Here is a 22,540-nt window from a genome sequence, read left to right as displayed (position 1 = left end):
CCCTAATGATTTTTTGACGATTTAAAATATATCGGACGATATTTTAAATCATCAAAAAACGATTCACATCCCTACTCCTTACACCTATAGACTTGCCTTAGGATGGGTGATAGTAGGCAAAGTCTGCCTCAACAGAACAAAGAGACCAATCGTCAGTGTGAACCCCATGAGCATCTTAGAGAATGGGTGCACTTCCTTATTTGAGTCATGTCCTTACCACCTATGCACTAAATTCTGTTTATGAGGAATTAAGCCCTACCTTAACCACCTGCCGGACTACTTTCCCAGCAGACCTGGGAGACACCTGTGCAACTCAGTGTTCCAAATTACAAAGGATGATGACAAACCTACTCTTTCTATAGAAGATAGAGTTCTTAAGAATCATGGATAAAGAATTCTTTAAAGATGAGTCAGACAGCTGGGTGGCTCCTTTACTATTTCGAATGCTTAGACCTCAGCTCCCTAACAATAGAGATCAAGCTCTTTTGTGACTTGCTTCACTATAGAAGATCTTAAAGAGAAAACCAGAGACAAAATGACACTTTTTAATCTTCATGCAAGACATGTTGACCAATGGTCATGCAGAGCCAGCTCCAACTTTGAAAAAGGATGAAGAGCGTTGGTATCTACCTACTTTTGGGTGTATCATTCTAAAAAACCAGGTCAGATTTGAATTGTATTTGACTCCAGTGCTCAATTCCAAAGGTCTCACTTAACAATGTACTCCTTTCCGGGCCTGATATGATCAACAGCCTATTGGGGGGTCCTGATTCACTTCAGAAAAGATCCCATTGCCATAACTTAAAGAGATTGTCGAGTATAGAATGTGAGTAATAGTCCATTACCTGCAATGGCCACCTATGGGCTCAGAAGAACAGCCCAAGAAAGAGAAAAGGAGTCTGGTACAGAAGTTTTGTAGAAAGAGACTTTTATGTGGACGATGGATTGAAGTCTTATCCACTGAGAAGGAAGTCATTGATTTGTGAAGAAGAACACAAGCAATGCTAGCAAAGGCCAACTTGAGACTCCACAAAATAGCCTCCAGCAGTGCTGAAGTGATGACAGCATTTCCTTTAGAGGATCATGCAAAAGATCTAAAGAATTTAGATTTGCAAATAGATACACCTCCCCTTCAGCGTAGCCTCTGTTTAAGTTGGAATCTAAAGAGAGATGTCTTTACTTTTCAAGTCTCAACTCAAGAGAATCCATACACTCATCAAGGTATCTTGTCCATAGTCAACAGTCTCTATAATCCATTGGGGTTTGTGACTCCAGTCATTATCAAAGGCAGATCTCTGCTAAGAGAACTTTCATTAGGTACACATGAATGGGATACTCCATTACCTATAGAACATAGACAAGAATGGGAAAATTGGAAGGATTCCCTAAAAACTCTTGAGCTGCTCCACATTCCATGTACATTAGTTTCTATACCACTCAGTGCTGACTGCTGCAAAGAGCTTTGCATCTTCTCAGATGCATCTGTAAAAACAAGCAGTGGCCTACTTCAAGTAACAGATGCAAAAGGAACACCTCAAGTGGGATTCATATTTGGCAATGCCAAGTTGGCACCACAACAAAATCATACCATTCCATGCCTAGAGTTGTGTGGAGCAGTTTTAGCAGTAGAGGTGGCAGTGCCGATAGCAAGCGAAATGGAATTCCAGTAGATATAGTCAACTTTTATACTGACAGTAAAGTAGGACTGGGATACATCCACAACCAGTCCAGGAGATTTTACGTATATGTCAGTAACAGAGTTGAGCGTGTACAAAAGCCAGAATAATGGCATTATGTACCATGTGCCAGCATCCTAACTAAGACAACATGATTGACAGGGCAAAATTTTCTTTTAAAGCCTGATTACACAACTTTAGGGAGTTTCTTCAAGCTTGTGGACCCCGATTCTGATGCAGAAGTTCATCTAGGAATGACTGCTCTTGCTACCAGCATTGAGTGTAATCTGGGAGCTCTTTGCTTCCCACGCTTCTCAACATAGGTAGCACCAAGGAGAGCCATAGTGCACCTCATACATATCATATTTTCATTTCATTAACCAGTAAATAGGAAACCAGACACCTGCCATCACTGGCATTATTGCAGGAAGCTTCTCTCAGTCAATGAGCTTACCCGAGCAGAGAATATTGTCCTATGCTGTACACAAGAAGTATATGCAGAAGAATTTAAATACATAAGCAAAGTGGTTAATATTCCTAAAGATAATCCGCTGAAGATGTTGAGCCCTGTAATTGATAAGGATGGCCTGGTGAGAATTGGTGGCCGTCTCATAAATGCTGAATTAGACAAGGGAGAGAAGAACCCTCTCATTGTACCAGGTCGACACCACATTTCTACTCTGCTTGTGCACCATTACCACGAACAAGTTAAACATCAAGGCCGACATTTCACAGAGGGAGCTATTCGAGCTGTGGGATTATGGATAGTTGGAGCGAAACGATGCATTGCTTCTGTAATCTTCAAATGTGTTAAGTGCCGCAAACTACGTGGCAAGCATCTAGGACAGAAGATGGCACATTTGCCAGTAGGTAATATGTTAACGGAAGGTATGCATTAAGTGTTCCAAAGACCATTAATACCAATACAAAAGGAACCACTCTAAACACTATAACAATATTGTACAAAAGTGTATTTTTAATTTTACAATATATACATAATAATCAATTTATTAAAATAAGTAATATCACAAGAATCTTAATAATACATATGAAAACACAATAAATTATTTATTCTTTCTCTATATCATTACATTCATACACTCTCACTCATACCATTCACCCACATTAAAATTAATTCATAGGACCCCCTACAAAGTAGGATCCTCTTTGTTTCGCCTATATTAGGCTTCCTCAGGGTACTTCCAAACCCGTTCTTATTGCACCTATAATAAGTTTTTCCAAAAAAACTTACACAATCGTTCTAAAGGATTTATAACCTCAAAGCTGTGTAACTATTTATTAGTCCATTGATGTTTCAAGAGATTGTAAATTATATCCACCGTGGTTAAACATCCACATGAAAAAGATGATTTCACAAAGATCTTCCCAAGTTCAACATATCTTCTGTGGCGTTTCAATTCCCCACTCGAAAACTAATGATATTCCTTCAAATTATTCTCAAGATTTTCATCCTCATCTTTTAAACAAATTACAATGTAAGACTCCTCAAGACTCGCCAGTGCCTCCACGGCTTCAGTTCCACACTCCAAAATTAATAATATTGCTTCGGATTATTCTTAGGATGCTCATCCTTAAAAAGTACACATATAAATATACTATTAATTCAAAAGTCTCTACAAAAAATACTAATTCACTATTATTATATATCCAAAAACTTACTCTTAAACAAATTACAATGTGGGTCTCTTCAAGACTCACCGTTCTGTCCATGGCAGATGACTCCGCTATCAGATTAATGCAGCTGACTTTTCCACTGTTAAATCTATATAAAATACATTACAAAAAATATCTTGAAGCAGTTTAACTCCACTTTCCTATTATCAAATAAATTTAAAGTTCTATAAATGTTAGTGATTACCTACCCATGCAGTCATTCCATGCACCATTACCCCACCATTAGTCAGACTGAAAATTCCGCGGCTGCACATTAGATCAAACTCCTCCCTTTTAAACCCTGGCTAATCTGTTCTATTCTAAAGATACCAATAAACCAAACAATTATGCAATTACTAAATTAGGCAACTTACAATAATGCCGCCATCCAATTTCACAATTTAATTCATTAGGTCTAAGTGTTTGCCGTTCAAAACTAAACATTTGTTCTCTAATTTCGAATCTTCTTATAATATCTCCCCACGTAGGTTGTGTTGTTGATGCATTACCAGGAACTTCAAATCTTCCTCAATGTGAGCCAATTGGATCCAATGATCAACTAAAGGAGCCTGTGTTTTATTATTTCTGATACAATTAAAATGCTCCCTATTACATATACTGACCATTCATTTGGCTTGCCTTATATAAATAAAATTACATGGGCAAATGATGGCATAAACAGCTTGTGTAGATTTACAAATATAAGCCTGGTTCTTCCCAGCTGGATGTAGGCCTGGCTAAAGACTTTTCAGGTGGGGTGCCTGATTTTGGAGCTCCCCTAACTGGTTCTTCAGCAGGGGAAAGCAGCTCAGTGAGTACGCCTCAGGTGCCTCCGGGTCTGAATGCTTCTACATTTTCGTGGGTAGAATTTTTCCAGGGATTGCAATCCTTTCTGCAGGCACAGTTATTAGCCCTCTCCAATGCTTCTAGGGCAGAGTTGCAGGTGAGAACCTTGCTTGGACTTACTGTTAAGTGCCAGAGTACTCTTAGAGCGACAATGGGACTGCCCAATAGAGATCCGGATGGCCCGGATGATGACGCCAATCCTGACTCTCTTAAGGATGGTGAGATTCTTCCAGGATTAGAACCATATAGGACTAGGCTATGGTTCTTTGATAGAGATGAACTGCTAGATTTTATTTCCCAGATCTTGAAAATAATGGTAGTAGTTGTGGCAGAATTGAGAAAGGATGGGATCCTAGTACACCCGTATTTGGATGACTGGCTTATTCGAGCCAAATCACTGGAAGAGAGCCGCCTGGTGACTCTCAAGGTGATTTCCCTGTTGCAGGAGCTTGGCTGGGTGGTGAACCTGACCAAGAGCAGTCTTCAGCCTGCTCAGTCATTGGAATACCTCGGGGTTCGGTTCGACATGAAGCAGGGCAAGGTTTTCTTGCCAGAAGCTCAAATAAAGAAGTTGCTAGCACAGTTTTGTCTGTTGATGAACCCTCCGCATCTGACCATATGGTCCTACCTGCAAGTATTTGGCCTAATAGTGGCAATCCTGGAAGTGGTGCCGTGGGCAAGGATGCATATGCATCTGCTTTAGTGCTCCTTGCTATCTCGGTGGAACCCACAGACTCAGGAATATTTGATTCAGCTCCACCTGCTGATGGTGGTCTCCTCCCAACTACAGTGGTGGATGCAGGCAGATCATCTCAGCAGGGGAGTTTCCCTAACACCACCAGACTGGCTAGTATTGACAACAGATGCAAACCTCCTTGGGGAGCTCACTGTCAGGAGCTGACGTCACAAGGGTGCTGGAATGCAGAAGAGTCTCTCTGGAACATCAATTGGCTGGAAGCCAGAGTGGTCCAGTTTGCATATTTGCAGTTCAGCAACAGGCTGCAGGGTCAATCGGGCCAGATAATGTCGGACAATGCAATGTCTGTGGCTTACATCAATCGGCAGGAAGGATCCAAGAGCCAACAAGTGCAGGAAATAGATCAACTTATGGAATGAGCAGAAGTGCATCTTCAGATGATAGCAAGAAAATACAATGTAAGAGCAGACTTTCTCAGCAGGGAGAGTCTAGACCCAGGAGAATGGGTATTGTCAGATGAGGCATTTCAGCTGATTCTGGATCGCTGGGGTCTACCGGTCCTAGACCTGCTGGCGACTTCTCGCAATGCAAATGTTCTGCGATTCTTCAGTTGCAGGAGAGATCCAAAGTCATTGGGGCTCGATGCCCTAGAGCAGAAGTGGCAGGAAGACAAGTTGTTGTATGCCTTTCCTCCATGGCTCAAATGCCACAGAAGGATGATACTCTTGGTTGCTTCAGATTAGTCCAGGAGACCATGATATGCAAATCTGTGGCAGCTCCTGGTGGAACCACCCCTTTGGCTTCCAGCGCACAGGGATCTGTTGCAGCAGGGTCCTGTTCTTCACAAAGATTCGACTCAATTTTTTTTTTCCGGGCTGGCCCTTGAAAGGACTCGCTTGCTGAAAGGCGGATACTCTGCGGCAGTGATTTCCACTTTGCTAAGAACTAGAAAGTTCACCATTTCCTTAGGCTATGTATGGGTTTGGCAAGTGTTTGAGGCCTGGTGTGAGGATCGAGGTGCTCTTCCTTATTCAGTCAGGATTCTGTTCATTTTGGAATTTTTGCAGGATGGCTTGAATAAAGGCTTGACCCTTAATTCCTTAAAGGTTCAAGTAGTGTCTCTCGCCTGTTTCAGGTGTCAAGTGAATGGTGGTTCCTTGTCAGCTCATACTGATGTGGCCTGTTTCTTGAAAGGAGTGAAACATCTTCATCCTCCTTTGCATTTTACGGTACCCTTATGGAGTCTTAATTTGGTGTTGGAATTTTTAGCGGGCCCTACATTTAGGCCAATTCGTATCCTGTCCTTACGGTTATTGATTTTGAAAACAGTGTTTCTTGTGCAAATTTGTTCTGTGTGTAGAGTTTCTGAGCTGCAGGCCTTGTCTTGCCAGGAGCCATTCCTCTGGGTGACTCTGGGGGCAGTACAACTGCGTACTGTTCCTTATTTTTTTTTATCGAAGGTGGTCACTGACTTTCACTTGAATCAATCCATCTCCCTGCTGTCTCTGGACAGAGAGAGAGAGATGTAGAGTTCATCATTTGTTGCAACCCTTGGATGTCAAGAGACATATTGTCAGGTATCTGGAGGTTACTGAGCCTTATGAAAGACAGATCACTGTTTGTCCTTCACGGTGGTACTAGGCAGGGAGAGCCAGCCTCGCTGGCTACAATAGCTCGCTGGATTTAGGACAGTCACGGCTGCATACATTGATGCTGGGAAGTCATTACCTAGTCAGGTCAGGGCTCATTCCACTAGGGCTCAGGCAGTGTCATGGGTGGAAGTGAAATTGTTGTCTCCTGTCGACATTTGCCAAGCTGCGATGTAGTCCTCTTTACACACTTTTTCCAGAAATTATTGTCTGATGTGCAAGCCCAGGAGGATGCAGCCTTTGCATATGCGGTTTTGACTGGACCGCGGGCAGCCTCCTGCCCTATTTGGGAGTAGCTTGGGTACATCCCACTTGTTCTGGATTCATCTGACTGGACGCTAACAAATGAGAAATTACTACTTACCTGATAATTTCCTTTTCTTTAGGACAGTCAGATGAATCCATTGGCTGCCCAGTGATTGTATTGCAGTCCTCCAGCATGGCCATGTATTACAGGGATTACTAGTAAGTGTTAGTCCAGTACCTAGACTATTGTAATACATTCTTGTCTGAGCTCAGTGTTGCCTGTTGGCTGAGTATTGAAATGCTTTTGAAGAGAACATTGGCAGGCTGATGTCACAGTAGGTGAATATATACTATGACATCAATTTGCTCTGTCTCCATCTGCTGGTAAACGTGCATAACCTACTTGTTCTGGATTCATCTGACTGTCCTAAAGAAAAGGAAAATATCAAGTATTTTTATTTTAAAAGTACTTATATACCGCGCCCTCCAAGGTTTGGAGTGGTTTACAATAAAATACATACATAGAAATGAAAAATGAAATAAGATAAAATAGAAATAAAAATACGATTAACATAAATAATGAATAAAATATCAAAGAATTATATAACAAAAATGAAAAACAATGGTAGTAATTTCTCATTATGTGGTAGAATCGAGATTTGTGCACCTAGGCGTGCGCCCACTTAAAATTGGACGCACATGTGTATGTGGTCAGGCTATTTTATAACATGCGTGCATAAGTGCATGAATATTATAAAATGGCCGCGTATCCGGGTGCGTGCAGATGCACATGCATCAAAGTGCACCCGCATGCTGGTTTGAAAGTTTATGTCTCTATCAAAATATATAACTATGTGGTATTGATCTCACAAAAATACTGGTGAGGGGAAGGGTTATCTTTGCATCGTTTTGCAGGTTCTAAGTCTTGAAACTTGGTATATCTGCCTAAAGATGATGAAAGCTGAAGGATATTGCCCCACTGTGGAAAAGTGTGAGCTGCTTGGTGTGAAATGTTGGAGTGTTTATTGAAATAGTATCGTGTATGTTTATTTTTGGGAATACTTAATATTTTCCCAAGTGGAAATGATATAAGTCATGGAAGCATGTCTTTTTTCAGGGCATTGATTATTGTAGTGCTGTCATAGCACTATTCAAAGTTCAAGAGATGCAAATTGGCTGGTCCACTGGATGTTTTCAGGACCAAACCAGTTAGGGTGTTGGAGAGATGTGACGAGCCTCCCAAATGGAAACTATTCGTCACTGAGAAGACCCATAAAAAGGTCTCAGATAGGGAGAACTCTAGAGTGCTATTGGGGTGTTGATGGTTTTGTAATGGTTATGTGTTGTGGTAAATTACAATTCTATGGAACAGCTAGTAGATGTTGCAGTCCTGGTCCTTACCTTTTTCCTTCCCGGGAAGCTGTACCGAGTCGCAAAGCATGTCGGGCCTGCTGGGCCGCGCTGAGGTGGCGTCTCCACGAGGGAGACGCCGCCGAGGTCCGAGTTAGCTCCACCCCTCTGGGGCATGCGCGCGCGAGCGAGCGAAAGCCTGTTAACGGTTCAGCACCCGTAGGCAGAGGACAGCCCCCAGGATGACGTCAGACGCCAGCAAGATACTGAAATCGGCGTCTGCCTGCTTTAAGAACATAAGAACATAAGAAAATGCCATACTGGGTCAGACCAAGGGTCCATCAAGCCCAGCATCCTGTTTCCAACAGTGGCCAATCCAGGCCATAAGAACCTGGCAAGTACCCAAAAACTAAGTCTATTCCATGTTACCATCGCTAATGGCAGTGGCTAATCTCTAAGTGAACTTAATAGCAGGTAATGGACTTCTCCTCCAAGAACTTATCCAATCCTTTTTTAAACACAGCTATACTAACTGCACTAACCACATCCTCTGGCAACAAATTCCAGAGTTTAATTGTGTGTTGAGTAAAAAAGAACTTTCTCCGATTAGTTTTAAATGTGCCACATGCTAACTTCATGGAGTGCCCCCTAGTCTTTCTACTATCCAAAAGAGTAAATAACCAATTCACATCTACCCGTTCTAGACCTCTCATGATTTTAAACATCTCTATCATATCCCCCCTCAGTCATCTCTTCTCCAAGCTGAAAAGTCCTAACCTCTTTAATCTTTCCTCATAGGGGAGTTGTTCCATTCCCCTTATCATTTTGGTAGCCCTTCTCTGTACCTTCTCCATTGCAATTATATCTTTTTTTAGATGCGGCGACCAGAATTGTACACAGTATTCAAGGTGCGGTCTCACTATGGAGCGATACAGAGACATTATGACATTTTCCGTTTTATTCACAATTCCCTTTCTAATAATTCCCAACATTCTGTTTGCTTTTTTGACTGCTGCAGCACACTGAACAGACGATTTCAATGTGTTATCCACTATGACACCTAGATCTCTTTCTTGGGTTATAGCACCTAATATGGAACCCAACATTGTGTAATTATAGCATGAGTTATTTTTCCCTATATGCATCACCTTGCACTCATCCACATTAAATTTCATCTGCCATTTGGATGCCCAATTTTTCAGTCTCACAAGGTCTTCCTGCAATTTATCACAATCTGCTGATTTAACTACTCTGAACAATTTTGTGTCATCTGCAAATTTGATTATCTCACTCGTCGTATTTCTTTCCAGATCATTTATAAATATATTGAAAAGTAAGGGTCCTAATACAGATCCCTGAGGCACTCCACTGTCCACTCCCTTCCACAGAGAAAATTGCCCATTTAATCCTACTCTCTGTTTCCTGTCTTTTAGCCAGTTTGCAATCCACGAAAGGACATCGCCACCTATCCCATGACATTTTACTTTTCCTAGAAGCCTCTCATGAGGAACTTTGTCAAACGCCTTCTGAAAATCCAAGTATACTATATCTACCGGTTCACCTTTATCCACATGTTTATTAACTCCTTCAAAAAAGTGAAGCAGATTTGTGAGGCAAGACTTGCCCTGGGTAAAGCCATGCTGACTTTGTTCCATTAAACCATGTCTTTCTGTATGTTCTGTGATTTTGATGTTTAGAACACTTTCCACTATTTTTCCTGGCACTGAAGTCAGGCTAACCGGAATGTAGTTTCCCGGATCGCCCCTGGAGCCCTTTGTAAATATTGGGGTTACATTTGCTATCCTCCAGTCTTCAGGTACAATGGATGATTTTAATGAAAAGTTAAAAATTTTTACTAATAGGTCTGAAATTTCATTGTTTAGTTCCTTCAGAACTCTGAGGTGTATACCATCCGGTCCAGGTGATTTACTACTCTTCAGTTTGTCAATCAGGCCTACCACATCTTCTAGGTTCACCGTGATTTGGTTCAATCCATCTGAATCATTACCCATGAAAACCTTCTCCATTACGGGTACCTCCCCAACATCCTCTTCAGTGCTGCCGGCTGGAGGTGTCAGTATTCTTTCTTGCCACTGAAGAATTGTGGATTCATAGGAGTAAGTAGGGCAGGAGAAATTAGGGGTGGGTGCCTGGAGTTCAATTTTTTTGTGGGGGATGGAGGGAGGAACCACGGTGCAGGAAATTTCTCTTGTGAATTCCTGTGGCCATCATTCTCCCTAGGGCTCTTGACAGAAGGCTTGAAATATGCCTAGGAGCAATCTTTGACCTTGTGGAAAAGAGGTCCTGCTGGACAGGCAGAACCAGCAGGCCTTAAGGAATATCCCAGAATCCAGGGTAGGTCCTGTTCTCAACTCCAAATTCTTTTGAACATGAATCCTCTCTTACATATAGTGCCATACTCCCTCTAGAGGCCATCTCTCAGTACAGATAGAGGCTATTCTGTACTGCAGAACCAGTCCATCCAATCTGATTAATGGTGGAAGTTAAGCAGTAGAAGCAGAATACAATTAAAAATACACAAGGAATCTCCAAACTTATCAGAGCTACATATTTCTTTAATTCCTAGTCTTTTACAGATGTCACAAAGTGGTGTACAATATAAAAATTACAAAATGTAACAGGGTTGAGATACTGGTGAGCATCAAACAGGAAAGTTATCACAGCTGATCATATCTGATGATCTCAAAGTTTCAAAACAGTCTGACAGTGACCAAAGCCAGTAGTATTACAAACAGACAAAAAGATGATAATGCCTCAGTACAAATCATTGGTGAAACCTCACGGGAGCATTGTGTCCAATTCTGGAGGCCATATCTCCAAAAAGAGAGATAATCCAAAGAAAGGGCACTAAAATGGAGCAGATCCTTCACCTTAAAACTTTTGAAATGAGACTTAAGGACTAAACATGTTTAAGAACATAAAATGTTGCCATAGTGGGTCAGACCGAGGGTCTAACAAGCCCAGCATCCTGTTTTCACCAGTGGCCAATCCAGGCCATAAGTACCTGGCAATTACCCAAACATTAAATAGATCTCATGCTACTAATCCCAGTAATAGCAGTGGCTATTCCCTAAGGGACAAATTTCCAAAGATGTGCCGATTTTACAACATGGAAGTGGCTGACTTGGATATACAGTAATGGTGATCACAGAGACATGGTACGCAGAGAACCTTGACTGGGATATAGGTATCTCAGGGGTAGATTTTCAAAGGGATACGTGCGTACCTCCCGAAAACCTACCCCAAACCCCCCCTGCGCGCCGAGCCTATTTTGCATAGGCTCGGCGGCGTATACAAGCCCCGGGACGTGCGTAAGTCCCAGGGCTTGCATGGAGGGGCGTGTCGGGGGCCGTGCCGGGAGTGACGCAGCGTTTCGGGGGCGTGTCGGGAGTGATGTGGCGTTTCGGGGTGGTGTCTGGGGGTGTGGTTCCGGCCTGGGGGCATTCCGGGGGGTGACAGCGGCCCCTGGACCAGCCCCCGCACCAGAACATGGAGTGCGGCAGCCAGCCCGGCGCACGCAAAGTTACGCCTGCTTCGAGCAGGCGTAACTTTCGTGATAGAGGTAGGGGGGAGGTTTAGATAGGGCCGGGGGGGTGGGTTAGGGAGGGGAAGGGAGGGGAAGGTGGGGGGAGGGCGAAGGAAAGTTCCCTTCAAGGCCGCTCCGATTTCGGAGCGGCCTCGGAGGGAACGGAGGCAGGCTGCGTGGCTCGGCACGCGCAGGCTGCCAATTTTGGGCAGCCTTGTGCGCGCCGACCCCGGATTTTAATGGATACACTCGGCTACGCGCGTATCTATTGAAATCCCGCGTACTCTTGTTCGCGCCTGGTGCACGAACAAAAGTACGCGTGTGCGCAGATTTATAAAATCTGCCCCTCAGGGTTTTATCTATTCAGGAAGGAAGGGTAGGAAGAAATGGAAGAGAGATGCTTTATATAAAAAAAATGATAATATAGCAACAGAACTGCAGGACTTACATAGGAAGGAAGAGGCACTGTGGGTTAATCTGGAAAGAGGGAATGGTATATCCCTTTATAATGATGTAATATTAGTCCTGTGGGAATTCTGCACTACTGCAGAGCCCAGAATTTGCGCAGAATTCCCCCCTCCCCCCCGTGCAGAAATACCAAATTCTGTGCAGAAAATGGCAGAGGAGACCCGGCATGCCGCAAATGTAGCGTGCGAAGATGAAGGTCCCTGTGAGCCGCAGGACGTGCTCCGCTCGTGGTGAAGATGAAGGCCCAGGTGCGCCATTCGCAGTGAAGATGAAAGCCCCAGTGAGAGTGAATGTGTGTGTGTGTGTGAGGAGAGGGAGAGGGGTATGAGAAAGGTGAGTGGGTGTGGGGGAGGGGGTGTGAGAGAGGAGAGGGGAGGGGAGTGGGGAGGGGTGTGGGGAAGGGCAGAGGGGGTGTGAGAGAGGGGAGGGGAAGGTGAGAGAGCAGGGGGGAGGGTGTGTGTGTGAGAGAGAGAGAACAGGGGTTGAGCAGGAGGTTGTGAGAGAGCTCATGAGAGGTGAGAGAGCAGGAGGGGGATCCTTGAGTGTGGATGCCAGAGAGAGAGAACCTATATGAGAAGACTGTGAAGGAGTGTGTATGTGTGTGAGAGATTGGGAGCTTGTTTGTATGAAAAAAGGATCATGTGTATAAAAAAGGGATCGTATGTATGTGAGGGTGCTAGCCTTTGTGAAGGGATTGCATATGTGTGTGACAGAGCCTGTGTGAAGGGATTGTGTATGTGTGAGACAGAGCCTGTGTGAAGGAATGCATGAGAGAGAGAGACATAGGTAGCCTGTGTGAGGATGTATGTGTGAGAGAGAAAGGGAGCTTGTGTGGGTGTGTATGCAAGAGAGAGGGACCCTGTATGAGGGGATGTGTGTGTGCGAGAGAGTGAGGGAGCTTGTATGAGGGGGTGTGTATGTGTACTAGAGAGAGGGAACATGTTGTAGATGTTTGGTTGGGTTTAGCTTCCCCATATGGGAGACTGCAATGGTGGAGTCCCTTGACCAGAGGCGTAGGGTGATGGCTCAAGTTGGTGATGCATCAGAAAATTTGCTGTTGCCATGTGACCAACTCTCTGAGCTGCCTCCCCAACCTGACATCATCAATAAAGGCCAGGCTCAAAATGTCTCCGTTGACATGCGAACATGTACGACATTGAACTGGCCTTTGATGGAGCTGACGTCAGTCTGAGGGAGGTAGTTCAGAGCAGCAGCAGAGTTTTACTTTATTGGTAACTGAAGCCCGCAGTTAGGAGCAGCTCATGGCAATCTGCTGCCTGAGGTGAGGGATAGGATAGAATGAGATGCCTCCCCCCTGCTAAGGTACCAAAAGAGATGCACTCACCAACTCACCATACAAAAGAAAATTCAACTTCTGGTGTCACCTCAGTAACAGCCACACAAACACCTTTCACTGCCAGAAACCTTTTGAAGTAACACCTGGGATGGAACATTTGATTTTCAGTCACCCTGAGAATGTGGATTCGTGGAGAAGAGATGGAGGGGGAGCAGGGAACACACAAACTTTCTGCTCTCTCACAAAACCCTTCTCCCTCTCTCCTTCTTATTCCCCTCTTCCTTTTTGTCATTCTTTTTTCCTGCTCACTCACCCCTCCCTCCCACTCCTTTCCTCTCTCTCTGGCTCCTTCCCCTCCCTCCCGCTCACCACCACGCAGGGGAGGGATGGGAACCCCTCCACGCATCACCAGAGTGCTGCTGGCAGTGCCAGTGCTAGCTCGTTTGCTGCCCTGTGCACACAATTACATTGCTGACCCCTCCTCATCCTGCTTTTTTAAACATTTAATTTGAATTCTTTTTCTAATCAGGGCCAGTGCAAGGGTATTAGGCATCCTAAGTAAATCTTACAGCTTTGTGCCCTCTCCACGCACAATCTAAAATTATGCATTTATAATACAAGATTTTACATAAAAAGGACACTCAAAGTACAGTCTTTTGAAGTAAAACTATCACAATAGCATGTATATAGAAAAGAGAGGGAGGAGAAGGTGGAAGACTCATCAATTGGAGTCTCCACCTTTTTAGAGGAATCTATTGATTTAATTAATAAAAGATCTAATAAAAGATCTACACTATTTGTATCCTTATAATTAGAATCTGAGAAGGATAAATTATTTAGAGAATTTTTTAGATTTAAAGAATTAAATTCTTGTGGACAACCCATTCAAATGTTCCATGATGTCTCTCGAGCTACCCAAGTGAAGAGAAGACATTTTCTTTCTTTAAAGACAAAATTACTTGCCATTGGGGCAAGTTTCTTTTTGAAATACCCCTGTTTGTGCTTTATAACATTTCAAGGCAATAAGTTTAGTTTTAATGATCCTATGCACTTGGAGACTTTCTTGCAGGATAAGAGTAGAGAAGGAAGAAGTAATGAAGTCCAATAAAATAGATAAATCTCTCTCATTGAATCTTTACTAATATATGAAATTTATGAGTTCTCTCCCCCAATTTTGGGTTTAGTAAATGCAGATTGAATATATGTATTGAATATATGGAGTGTATCTTTATCTGTAATTTGCTATCTTTGTATTTTGTTTAAAATAGTTTAAATGAAATTGAATAAAATATAAATTAAAACAAAACAAAACAATAACATGTATATTATATAGGGTTACCAACGTTTTCATAGACCCTGACTGGACACCTGAGGGAGGGCCCATTCCTTTCCAATAATAGCATAAATTTGCATAGGTGTCCCAAGCTCCTGTCTCCTCATTCGTTCGGTGTACCTCAACTGTCTCTCTTTCCCATCCCACTGCCCCTTATCTCCCTCCCTTCTGTTTTCTGTACCCTCTCTTGTTATTTTCTCTCCCCTCATCTTCTGTGCCCTCCTGTCTTTTCATCCTTAGCCCCTGTGCCCACTCTCTCTTCCTCCAACCTCTCCTATGCTCTACTGATTCTCTCCCTTCTTCCCTGCCATCCTCTGTGTCTGTCCCTCCAGCCCCATGCCCTCCTTTGTCTCTCTCCCTCCTTCATTCCCTGTGGCACCTCTCTCCACTTCTTTCCATGTGGCACCTCTGGCTCTCTCATCCAGCCTGTGCAACTCTCTCTCTATCCCCCCACCCCCATTCCCTGTATCCTTTTATTTTTCTCTCCCATCCTGTCTTTTTTGCCTCTCTCTCTCCTCGGAGGCATTCCTGAGCTTTGCAGAAAGTGCTGCTAAAGCAACTGAGGGGAGGGAGAGCTTGAGCTGTGTTCCCATCCCCTCTCTCCCACAGCTTCCAATCACAGTAGAGAGAGAAGGTGGGGGAAGAGCCTCAGAGCAGGGGCTAAAGAGCGTGTGCTCAGGTGAGGTCCCTACAGCTGCCAATCACAGCACGGGAAGAGGAGATGGGGCAGGGCTGCAGAGCAGGGGCTAAGGAGCGTGTGCTCAGGTGAGGTCCCTACAGCTGCCAATCACAGCACGGGAAGAGGAGATGGGGCAGGGCTGCAGAGCAGGGGCTAAGGAGCGTGTGCTCAGGTGAGGTCCCTACAGCTGCCAATCACAGCATGGGAAGAGGAGATGGGGCAGGGCTGCAGAGCAGGGGCTAAGGAGCGTGTGCTCAGGTGAGGTCCCTACAGCTGCCAATCACAGCACGGGAAGAGGAGATGGGGCAGGGCTGCAGAGCAGCGCTAAGGAGCGTGTGCTCAGGTGAGGTCCCTACAGCTGCCAATCACAGCACGGGAAGAGGAGATGGGGCAGGGCTGCAGAGCAGGGGCTAAGGAGCGTGTGCTCAGGTGAGGTCCCTACAGCTGCCAATCACAGCACGGGAAGAGGAGATGGGGCAGGGCTGCAGCTCCACGCTCATGCCGCTCATTCTGCCTTAATCTCGCCTGTAGACAGGAAATGATGCAGAGCTGTAGGGGAAAGGAGCTGCCTGCGGCAGGAGACAGATTTTTAGTGTCCGGTCAGTACTTCTGACTGGACATTGTACAGGTGAACAGAAAACTGGACTGTCTGATTCAAAACTGGGAAGTTGGCAACCCTAATATTATATTTACGTGCACTGCTGTGGTGTCCACTAGAAAATCCTGCATAAAAGCCAAAAAGACACCTGGTACATATGGTATTAGGATTACTGTAACACATATTGGGTCTAGGCTTGGTCTTCAGAGAGCCATGAGCAAACTAAAATACAATTACAATATAATAAACCTCCCATTCCAAAACAGCACTAACTGCCAGCACTCAGTTACAGCCCTACCTATGAAAAGGCAGCACTGCACATATACCAGGCCTTAAAACACAAATATACTACTTATCAGGAAAACAGAACAAACCAAACTACACAGAATACTTCAACCCACACATGCAGAACACAGGCAGACCCTCACTAAATACTAGGGATGTGAATCGTTTTTTAACGATTAAAATTATCATCCGATAATTTTAATATCGTCTTAAATCGTTATAGAACACGATACAATAGAAATTCTAACGATTTATCGTTAAAAATCGTTAAATCGTGTTAGTGCGCACTAACTGAAAATGATACAAATTGACACTTTCCAGGTCAGTAAAGGTCAGTTAGGAATGAATATGTGTTCCTATTGGCTGGCTGCCCTCTTATCTATTGATGTTAACCAGGTTCCCACTGAGGTGATGGTTGGGGGGATGGGAAATGGAAATGGAAACTCAGGAACACTAACAGAAAATGATACAAATTATTGACACTATCCAGGTCAGTAAAGGTCAGTTAGGAATGAATATGTATTCCTATTGGCTGGCTGCCCTCTTATCTATTGATGTTACCAAGGTTCCAACTGAGGTGATGGTTGGGGGGATGGGAAATGAAAACTGTTGGTAGTTGACAAAAAAAGTAATGTGATCAGTCAATATGACTAGAACCTGTGCCATATTCCTGATACCAGGGGTGTTGTGATCTTCCTGCACTCAGTGCCCTATCCCTGATACCAGTCTGAGACAGCTCCCTCCCTGCATTACTAGTGAGAGGCTGGCTTCACAGACAGGGGGGAGCTGCCTGACCCTCACTCCTGACTTCCCCCATGTCCCAGCTAGTGAATGGTGTGTGGGTGAGGGGGGGGGGGGAGGATGGTGAAGTCTGAGACAGCTCCCTCCCTGCATTACTAGTGAGAGGCTGGCTTCACAGACAGGGGGGAGCTGCCTGACCCTCACTCCTGACTTCCCCCATGTCCCAGCTAGTGAATGGTGTGTGGGTGAGGGGGGGGGGGGGGAGGATGGTGAAGTCTGAGACAGCTCCCTCCCTGCATTACTAGTGAGAGGCTGGCTTCACAGACAGGGGGGAGCTGCCTGACCCTCACTCCTGACTTCCCCCATGTCCCAGCTAGTGAATGGTGTGTGGGTGAGGGGGGGGGGAGGATGGTGAAGTCTGAGACAGCTCCCTCCCTGCATTACTAGTGAGAGGCTGGCTTCACAGACAGGGGGGAGCTGCCTGACCCTCACTCCTGACTTCCCCCATGTCCCAGCTAGTGAATGGTGTGTGGGTGAGGGGGGGGGGGGGGAGGATGGTGAAGTCTGAGACAGCTCCCTCCCTGCATTACTAGTGAGAGGCTGGCTTCACAGACAGGGGGGAGCTGCCTGACCCTCACTCCTGACTTCCCCCATGTCCCAGCTAGTGAATGGTGTGTGGGTGAGGGGGGGGAGGATGGTGAAGTCTGAGACAGCTCCCTCCCTGCATTACTAGTGAGAGGCTGGCTTCACAGACAGGGGGGAGCTGCCTGACCCTCACTCCTGACTTCCCCCATGTCCCAGCTAGTGAATGGTGTGTGGGTGAGGGGGGGGGGGGGAGGATGGTGAAGTCTGAGACAGCTCTCTCCCTGCATTACTAGTGAGAGGCTGGCTTCACAGACAGGGGGGAGCTGCCTTACCCTCACTCCTCCGGGGTATTGTGATCTTCCTGCACACAGTGCCCTATCTCTGATACCAGGGGTGTTGTGATCTTCCTGCATGCAGTGCCCTATCCCTATTAATACCAGGAGTGTTGTGATCTTCCTGCACGCAGTGCCCTATCCCTAATACCAGGGGTGTTGTGATCTTCCTGCACACAGTACCCTATTCCTGATACCAGGAGTGTTGTGATCTTCCTGCATGCAGTGCCCTATCCCTGATACCGGGATGTGTGCAAGAAGATCCCAACACCCCCGGTATCAGGAATAGGGCACTGTGTGCAGGAAGATCACAACACCCCTGGTATTAGGGATAGGGCACTGTGTGCAGGAAGATCACAACACTCCTGGTATTAATAGGGATAGGGCACTGTGTACATGAAGATCACAACACCCCTGGTGCCAGGGATAGGGCACTGTGTGCAGGAAGATCACAACACTCCTGGTATTAATAGGGATAGGGCACTGTGTGCAGGAAGATCCCAACACCCCTGGTGCCAGGGTTAGGGCACTGTGTGCAGGAAGATCACAACACTCCTGGTATTAATAGGGATAGGGCACTGTGCGCAGGAAGATCACAACACCCCTGGTGCCAGGGTTAGGGCACTGTGTGCAGGAAGATCACAACACTCCTGGTATTAATAGGGATAGGGCACTGTGCGCAGGAAGATCACAACACCCCTGGTGCCAGGGTTAGGGCACTGTGTGCAGGAAGATCACAACACTCCTGGTATTAATAGGGATAGGGCACTGTGTGCAGGAAGATCACAACACTCCTGGTATTAATAGGGATAGGGCACTGTGTGCAGGAAGATCACAATACCCCTGGTATCAGGGTTAGGGCACAAGTTCTAGTCACATTGATCACATTACTTGTTTTGTCAAGCTACCAACTGTTTCCATTTCCCATCCCCCATATACTGTCAGTGGGAAGCTTGGTAACATGAATAAATAAGAGGGCAGCCAATAGGAATACATATTCATTCCTAAACTGACCTTAACTGACCTGAAAAGTGTCAAATTGTATCATTTTTCCGATTAGTGCGCACTAACTCGAGTTAGTGCGCACTAATCGGAAAAAACGATTTTTAACGATTTTTTAACTAAAAAATCGTGCCTAACACGATTTTCTTGCCCTGCCACACAATTTCTATCGTTAAGACGATATGGAAAACGATTCACATCTCTACTAAATACAGAATAAAGAGACCATAAATAGAAGCATGCAGACAAAGTGTGAACTGGAAATCGCAACAAGTACATACAAAGTGCACCAATGGGAAAACAGAAACATCACCATTCCTCAGAAAACATCAAGCAACAAAGCAAGAAATCTAAAACATCAATTATAATGGTAAAACCATACTAATAACAATAATCATTTCAGAACAACTCATGCACAGAACATTATCCAATCATTTAAAACACATCTATATTTTTTTCACATTTGCCAAATAGCAATAAAATATTTCATAACATCATATGGATCAAATAACACCCGATTCATTAAAATCAATAAGAATAAAAAAAATCACTCACTCTCCATATTTGGAAACTTTGACTTCCAGTGGCCCTGAAATTGTCATGATTAGTAGGAGGGGAAGGGAGGTGCACAAACTTTCTCCTCTCTCATATGCACACATGTTCATTCTCATGCTCACACAGACACTTTCAAAACTCATACAGGCTCAGAAATACTCCTATACATGCTGGCTCCCTCCCTCTCAGACATGCACACATGCTGGCTCCATCTCTTTTAGACACACACGCTAGCTTGCTCTCTCTTTCTCAGGCACACACATACATACTGGATCTCTCCCACTCAGGCACACATATAGGCTCCCTCTCTCTCAGGCACAGACACACACACATGGATCCTTAGCTCTCAGGCACATACACACACACACACACACATTGGCTCCATCTTTCTCAAACACACACACACATACACTGACTCCCTCTCTCTCAAGCACGCACAGACACACACACACACACACACACAATCATGCACACCGGCTCCCTATCTCTCAGACAGACAAATATACACACACAAGCTGGCTCAAGCACACACACACACACACACACACACACACACTGCCTCCTTGCTACTTCTCTCTCATGCTTACATATACACATTCCCTCTCCTCCAGTTGGGCCAAGATCCCCGGGGCTTCCGGCTGTCGAGCCTGGTACGATCCTGTGGCAACCACAGGGCTGCTTTCACTTTGGCCACCGGGTGGGTTGGGATCTCCCAGCGGTCGCGCAGCCCTCCTGCAGTTTGGCCGCCAGGCAGGATGGGATCTCCCGGCAGCAACGGGCAGGAGCGACTCAAGGCAATTTGCTGCCTGAGGAGAGGGGAAAGATGGTGCTCCCCACTCCCCAAATCACAACACAGGTCAAATCATCGAGAGGGCCAAGGGGGGGGGGGGGGGGGGGGGTCATCTTGGCCCTTTCGATGATTTGAAATGCTGGGGTTGGAGTTCCCAGAGGAGTGGCAGATAGTGCTAATATTTCTAGGAAGCTGGCAAACCTGCTACACACTCCCAGGAACCCTACAGCCTGCCCCTGTGTATGACGGAGTCTCCAGACTGATGCAAGAGTATTAGGTGCCCTAGATGAACTTTACTGCCTTCCTCCCAGCCCTCCCCATACATAAGTAAAAAGTTACGCATTTATAACAGATTTTACAGAAAAAAAGGACATTCATAGTTTTCTGAGATAAAAATATCCCAACAACATGTACATTATTTTCACTGGCACTGCTATGTGCCAACCAGGCTGCTGGGCCGGAGGATCGCGCGCCGGCAGTCGGCTGGCAGGCATAACTTGTGAAATAAAGGCTGGGGGCGGAACAGGTAGGGGAAGGGAGGGGAGGGGAAAGTGGGGGGGAATGGGGAAAGCCAGCTGGTCTCCCCGAGGGCTCGGCGCCCGCAAGGTGCACTAGTGTGCACCCCCTTGCGCGCGCCGACCCCTGATTTTATAACATGCGCGCGGCTGTGCGCGCATGTTATAAAATCGGGTGTACATTTGTGTGCGCCGGGTAGCGCACACAAATGTAGGCCGTGCACGTACCTTTTAAAATCTGCCCCTATATGTAGAACACAGATGGACCCTCACCAAATACAGAATACAAACACTGTAAAGTAAAAATAGAAATGTGCAAAGAAAAACTGAGCTGGAAACTATAAGAAAAGAAAAATCCCCACTCCATACCTGGGATCTTTTGATTTCCAGTCACCCTAAGTTTGCCATGGATTGGTGGGAGAAGGTGCACAAATTGTATCCTCTCTCTCTCTCACATACAAACACGCATACACACTCTGTCCCACACATACACATAACCTCTCTCACACATATATAGGTTCTCTTGCACACAAGAAAGCTGCCTTTCTCTTTCACACACAGACATACAAGCAAGCTGCTCCTTATATACATACAAGCATGCTGCCTCTCCCCACACACACAAGCAAGCTGCTCCTCACACACACACAAGCAAGATGTTCCTCACACAAACACACACACACACACACACACACACACACACAAGCAAGCTGCCTCTGTCAAACACAAGCAAATTGCCTCTCCCACAAACATGCAGGCTAGCTCTGTCACACACGCAGCCTCGCTCTCTGCCATGCTGAAATGAGATCCACCGCTAGGTCATCTTTCTGCAAGCGGGAAGCACAGTACTTCATCCAGCAGTGTGTGCAGGTCATCTTCTTGCTGGCAGAGAGTGGGAACCCTGCCAGTGCATCATCCAGTGTCAGCTGAGGGGTCTTTTGCTGGCAGAAAGTGGGAACCCGCCAGTGTGTCATCCAGCAGTGTGAGGTTCTTTGCGGATAGGGAGAGGGAACACCCACCAGCATGTCATCCAGTGGCTCGGGGTCTTTTGCTGGCAGGAAGAGGGAACCCCAACCAGTGCATCATCCAGCAGCTTGGGGTCCTTTGCTGGCGGGGAGAGGGAACCTCACCAGCACCCCATTCTGCAAAACCGCGGTCTTCCTGCTAGCGGGGCATGAGAACCCTGCTGGTGTTAGCATCCTGAATATAGAGGAAGGGTGAGGTGACCACTGCAAGGGTATTTTGGGGGATGCTTGCTGCTGCTCCGAAACGTTTGCCACCTGAAGCGGCCGCCGCACCCTGCCTCTTTATAGATCCGCCCCTGGTTACAGGTATCTAAAATTGGTGGTACATGGCACACACCTTTCTCCAGTTGGTGGTGCCTGTGCACCACTGTGCATAATGGATGCTACGTCCCTACCCTTGACTATAAAACTCATAGCCACCATTTTGCTGGGTGGATCTTTAGTTATTCCTTACAGGAAGCAGGATATCTCTGTATATGATCCTGGTTCTGTTGTATTTGCCTTTAGTAAAGTACCCCTGGGCCTGTCAGAAAGAGGCCTGAGAATGGAACAGGAGAAAGGGTGCCTTTTGCCAACCTTAATCATGTCAAGTGTATGCCACTTTGATTTGGGAAGGAAGTTTTATCCACCCTACCTTTCTCTCTTTTGGGTTG

The 22,540-nt window shown here is 45.6% G+C and overlaps 1 protein-coding gene across 1 annotated transcript in view; it reads right to left on the bottom strand.

Moving 5' to 3' along the window:
* Positions 1-22,540, bottom strand: part of LOC115079440 — a 135,627-nt gene that overhangs the window by 69,968 nt on the left and 43,119 nt on the right. The gene's annotated exons all lie outside the window — the stretch shown is intronic.

This window comes from Rhinatrema bivittatum, chromosome 17, assembly GCF_901001135.1.
Source record: "Rhinatrema bivittatum chromosome 17, aRhiBiv1.1, whole genome shotgun sequence".
Taxonomy (NCBI): Eukaryota; Metazoa; Chordata; class Amphibia; order Gymnophiona; family Rhinatrematidae; genus Rhinatrema; species Rhinatrema bivittatum.
Note: the sequence above shows the minus strand (reverse complement) of the source record. Positions and strands in the feature narration are given on the sequence as shown.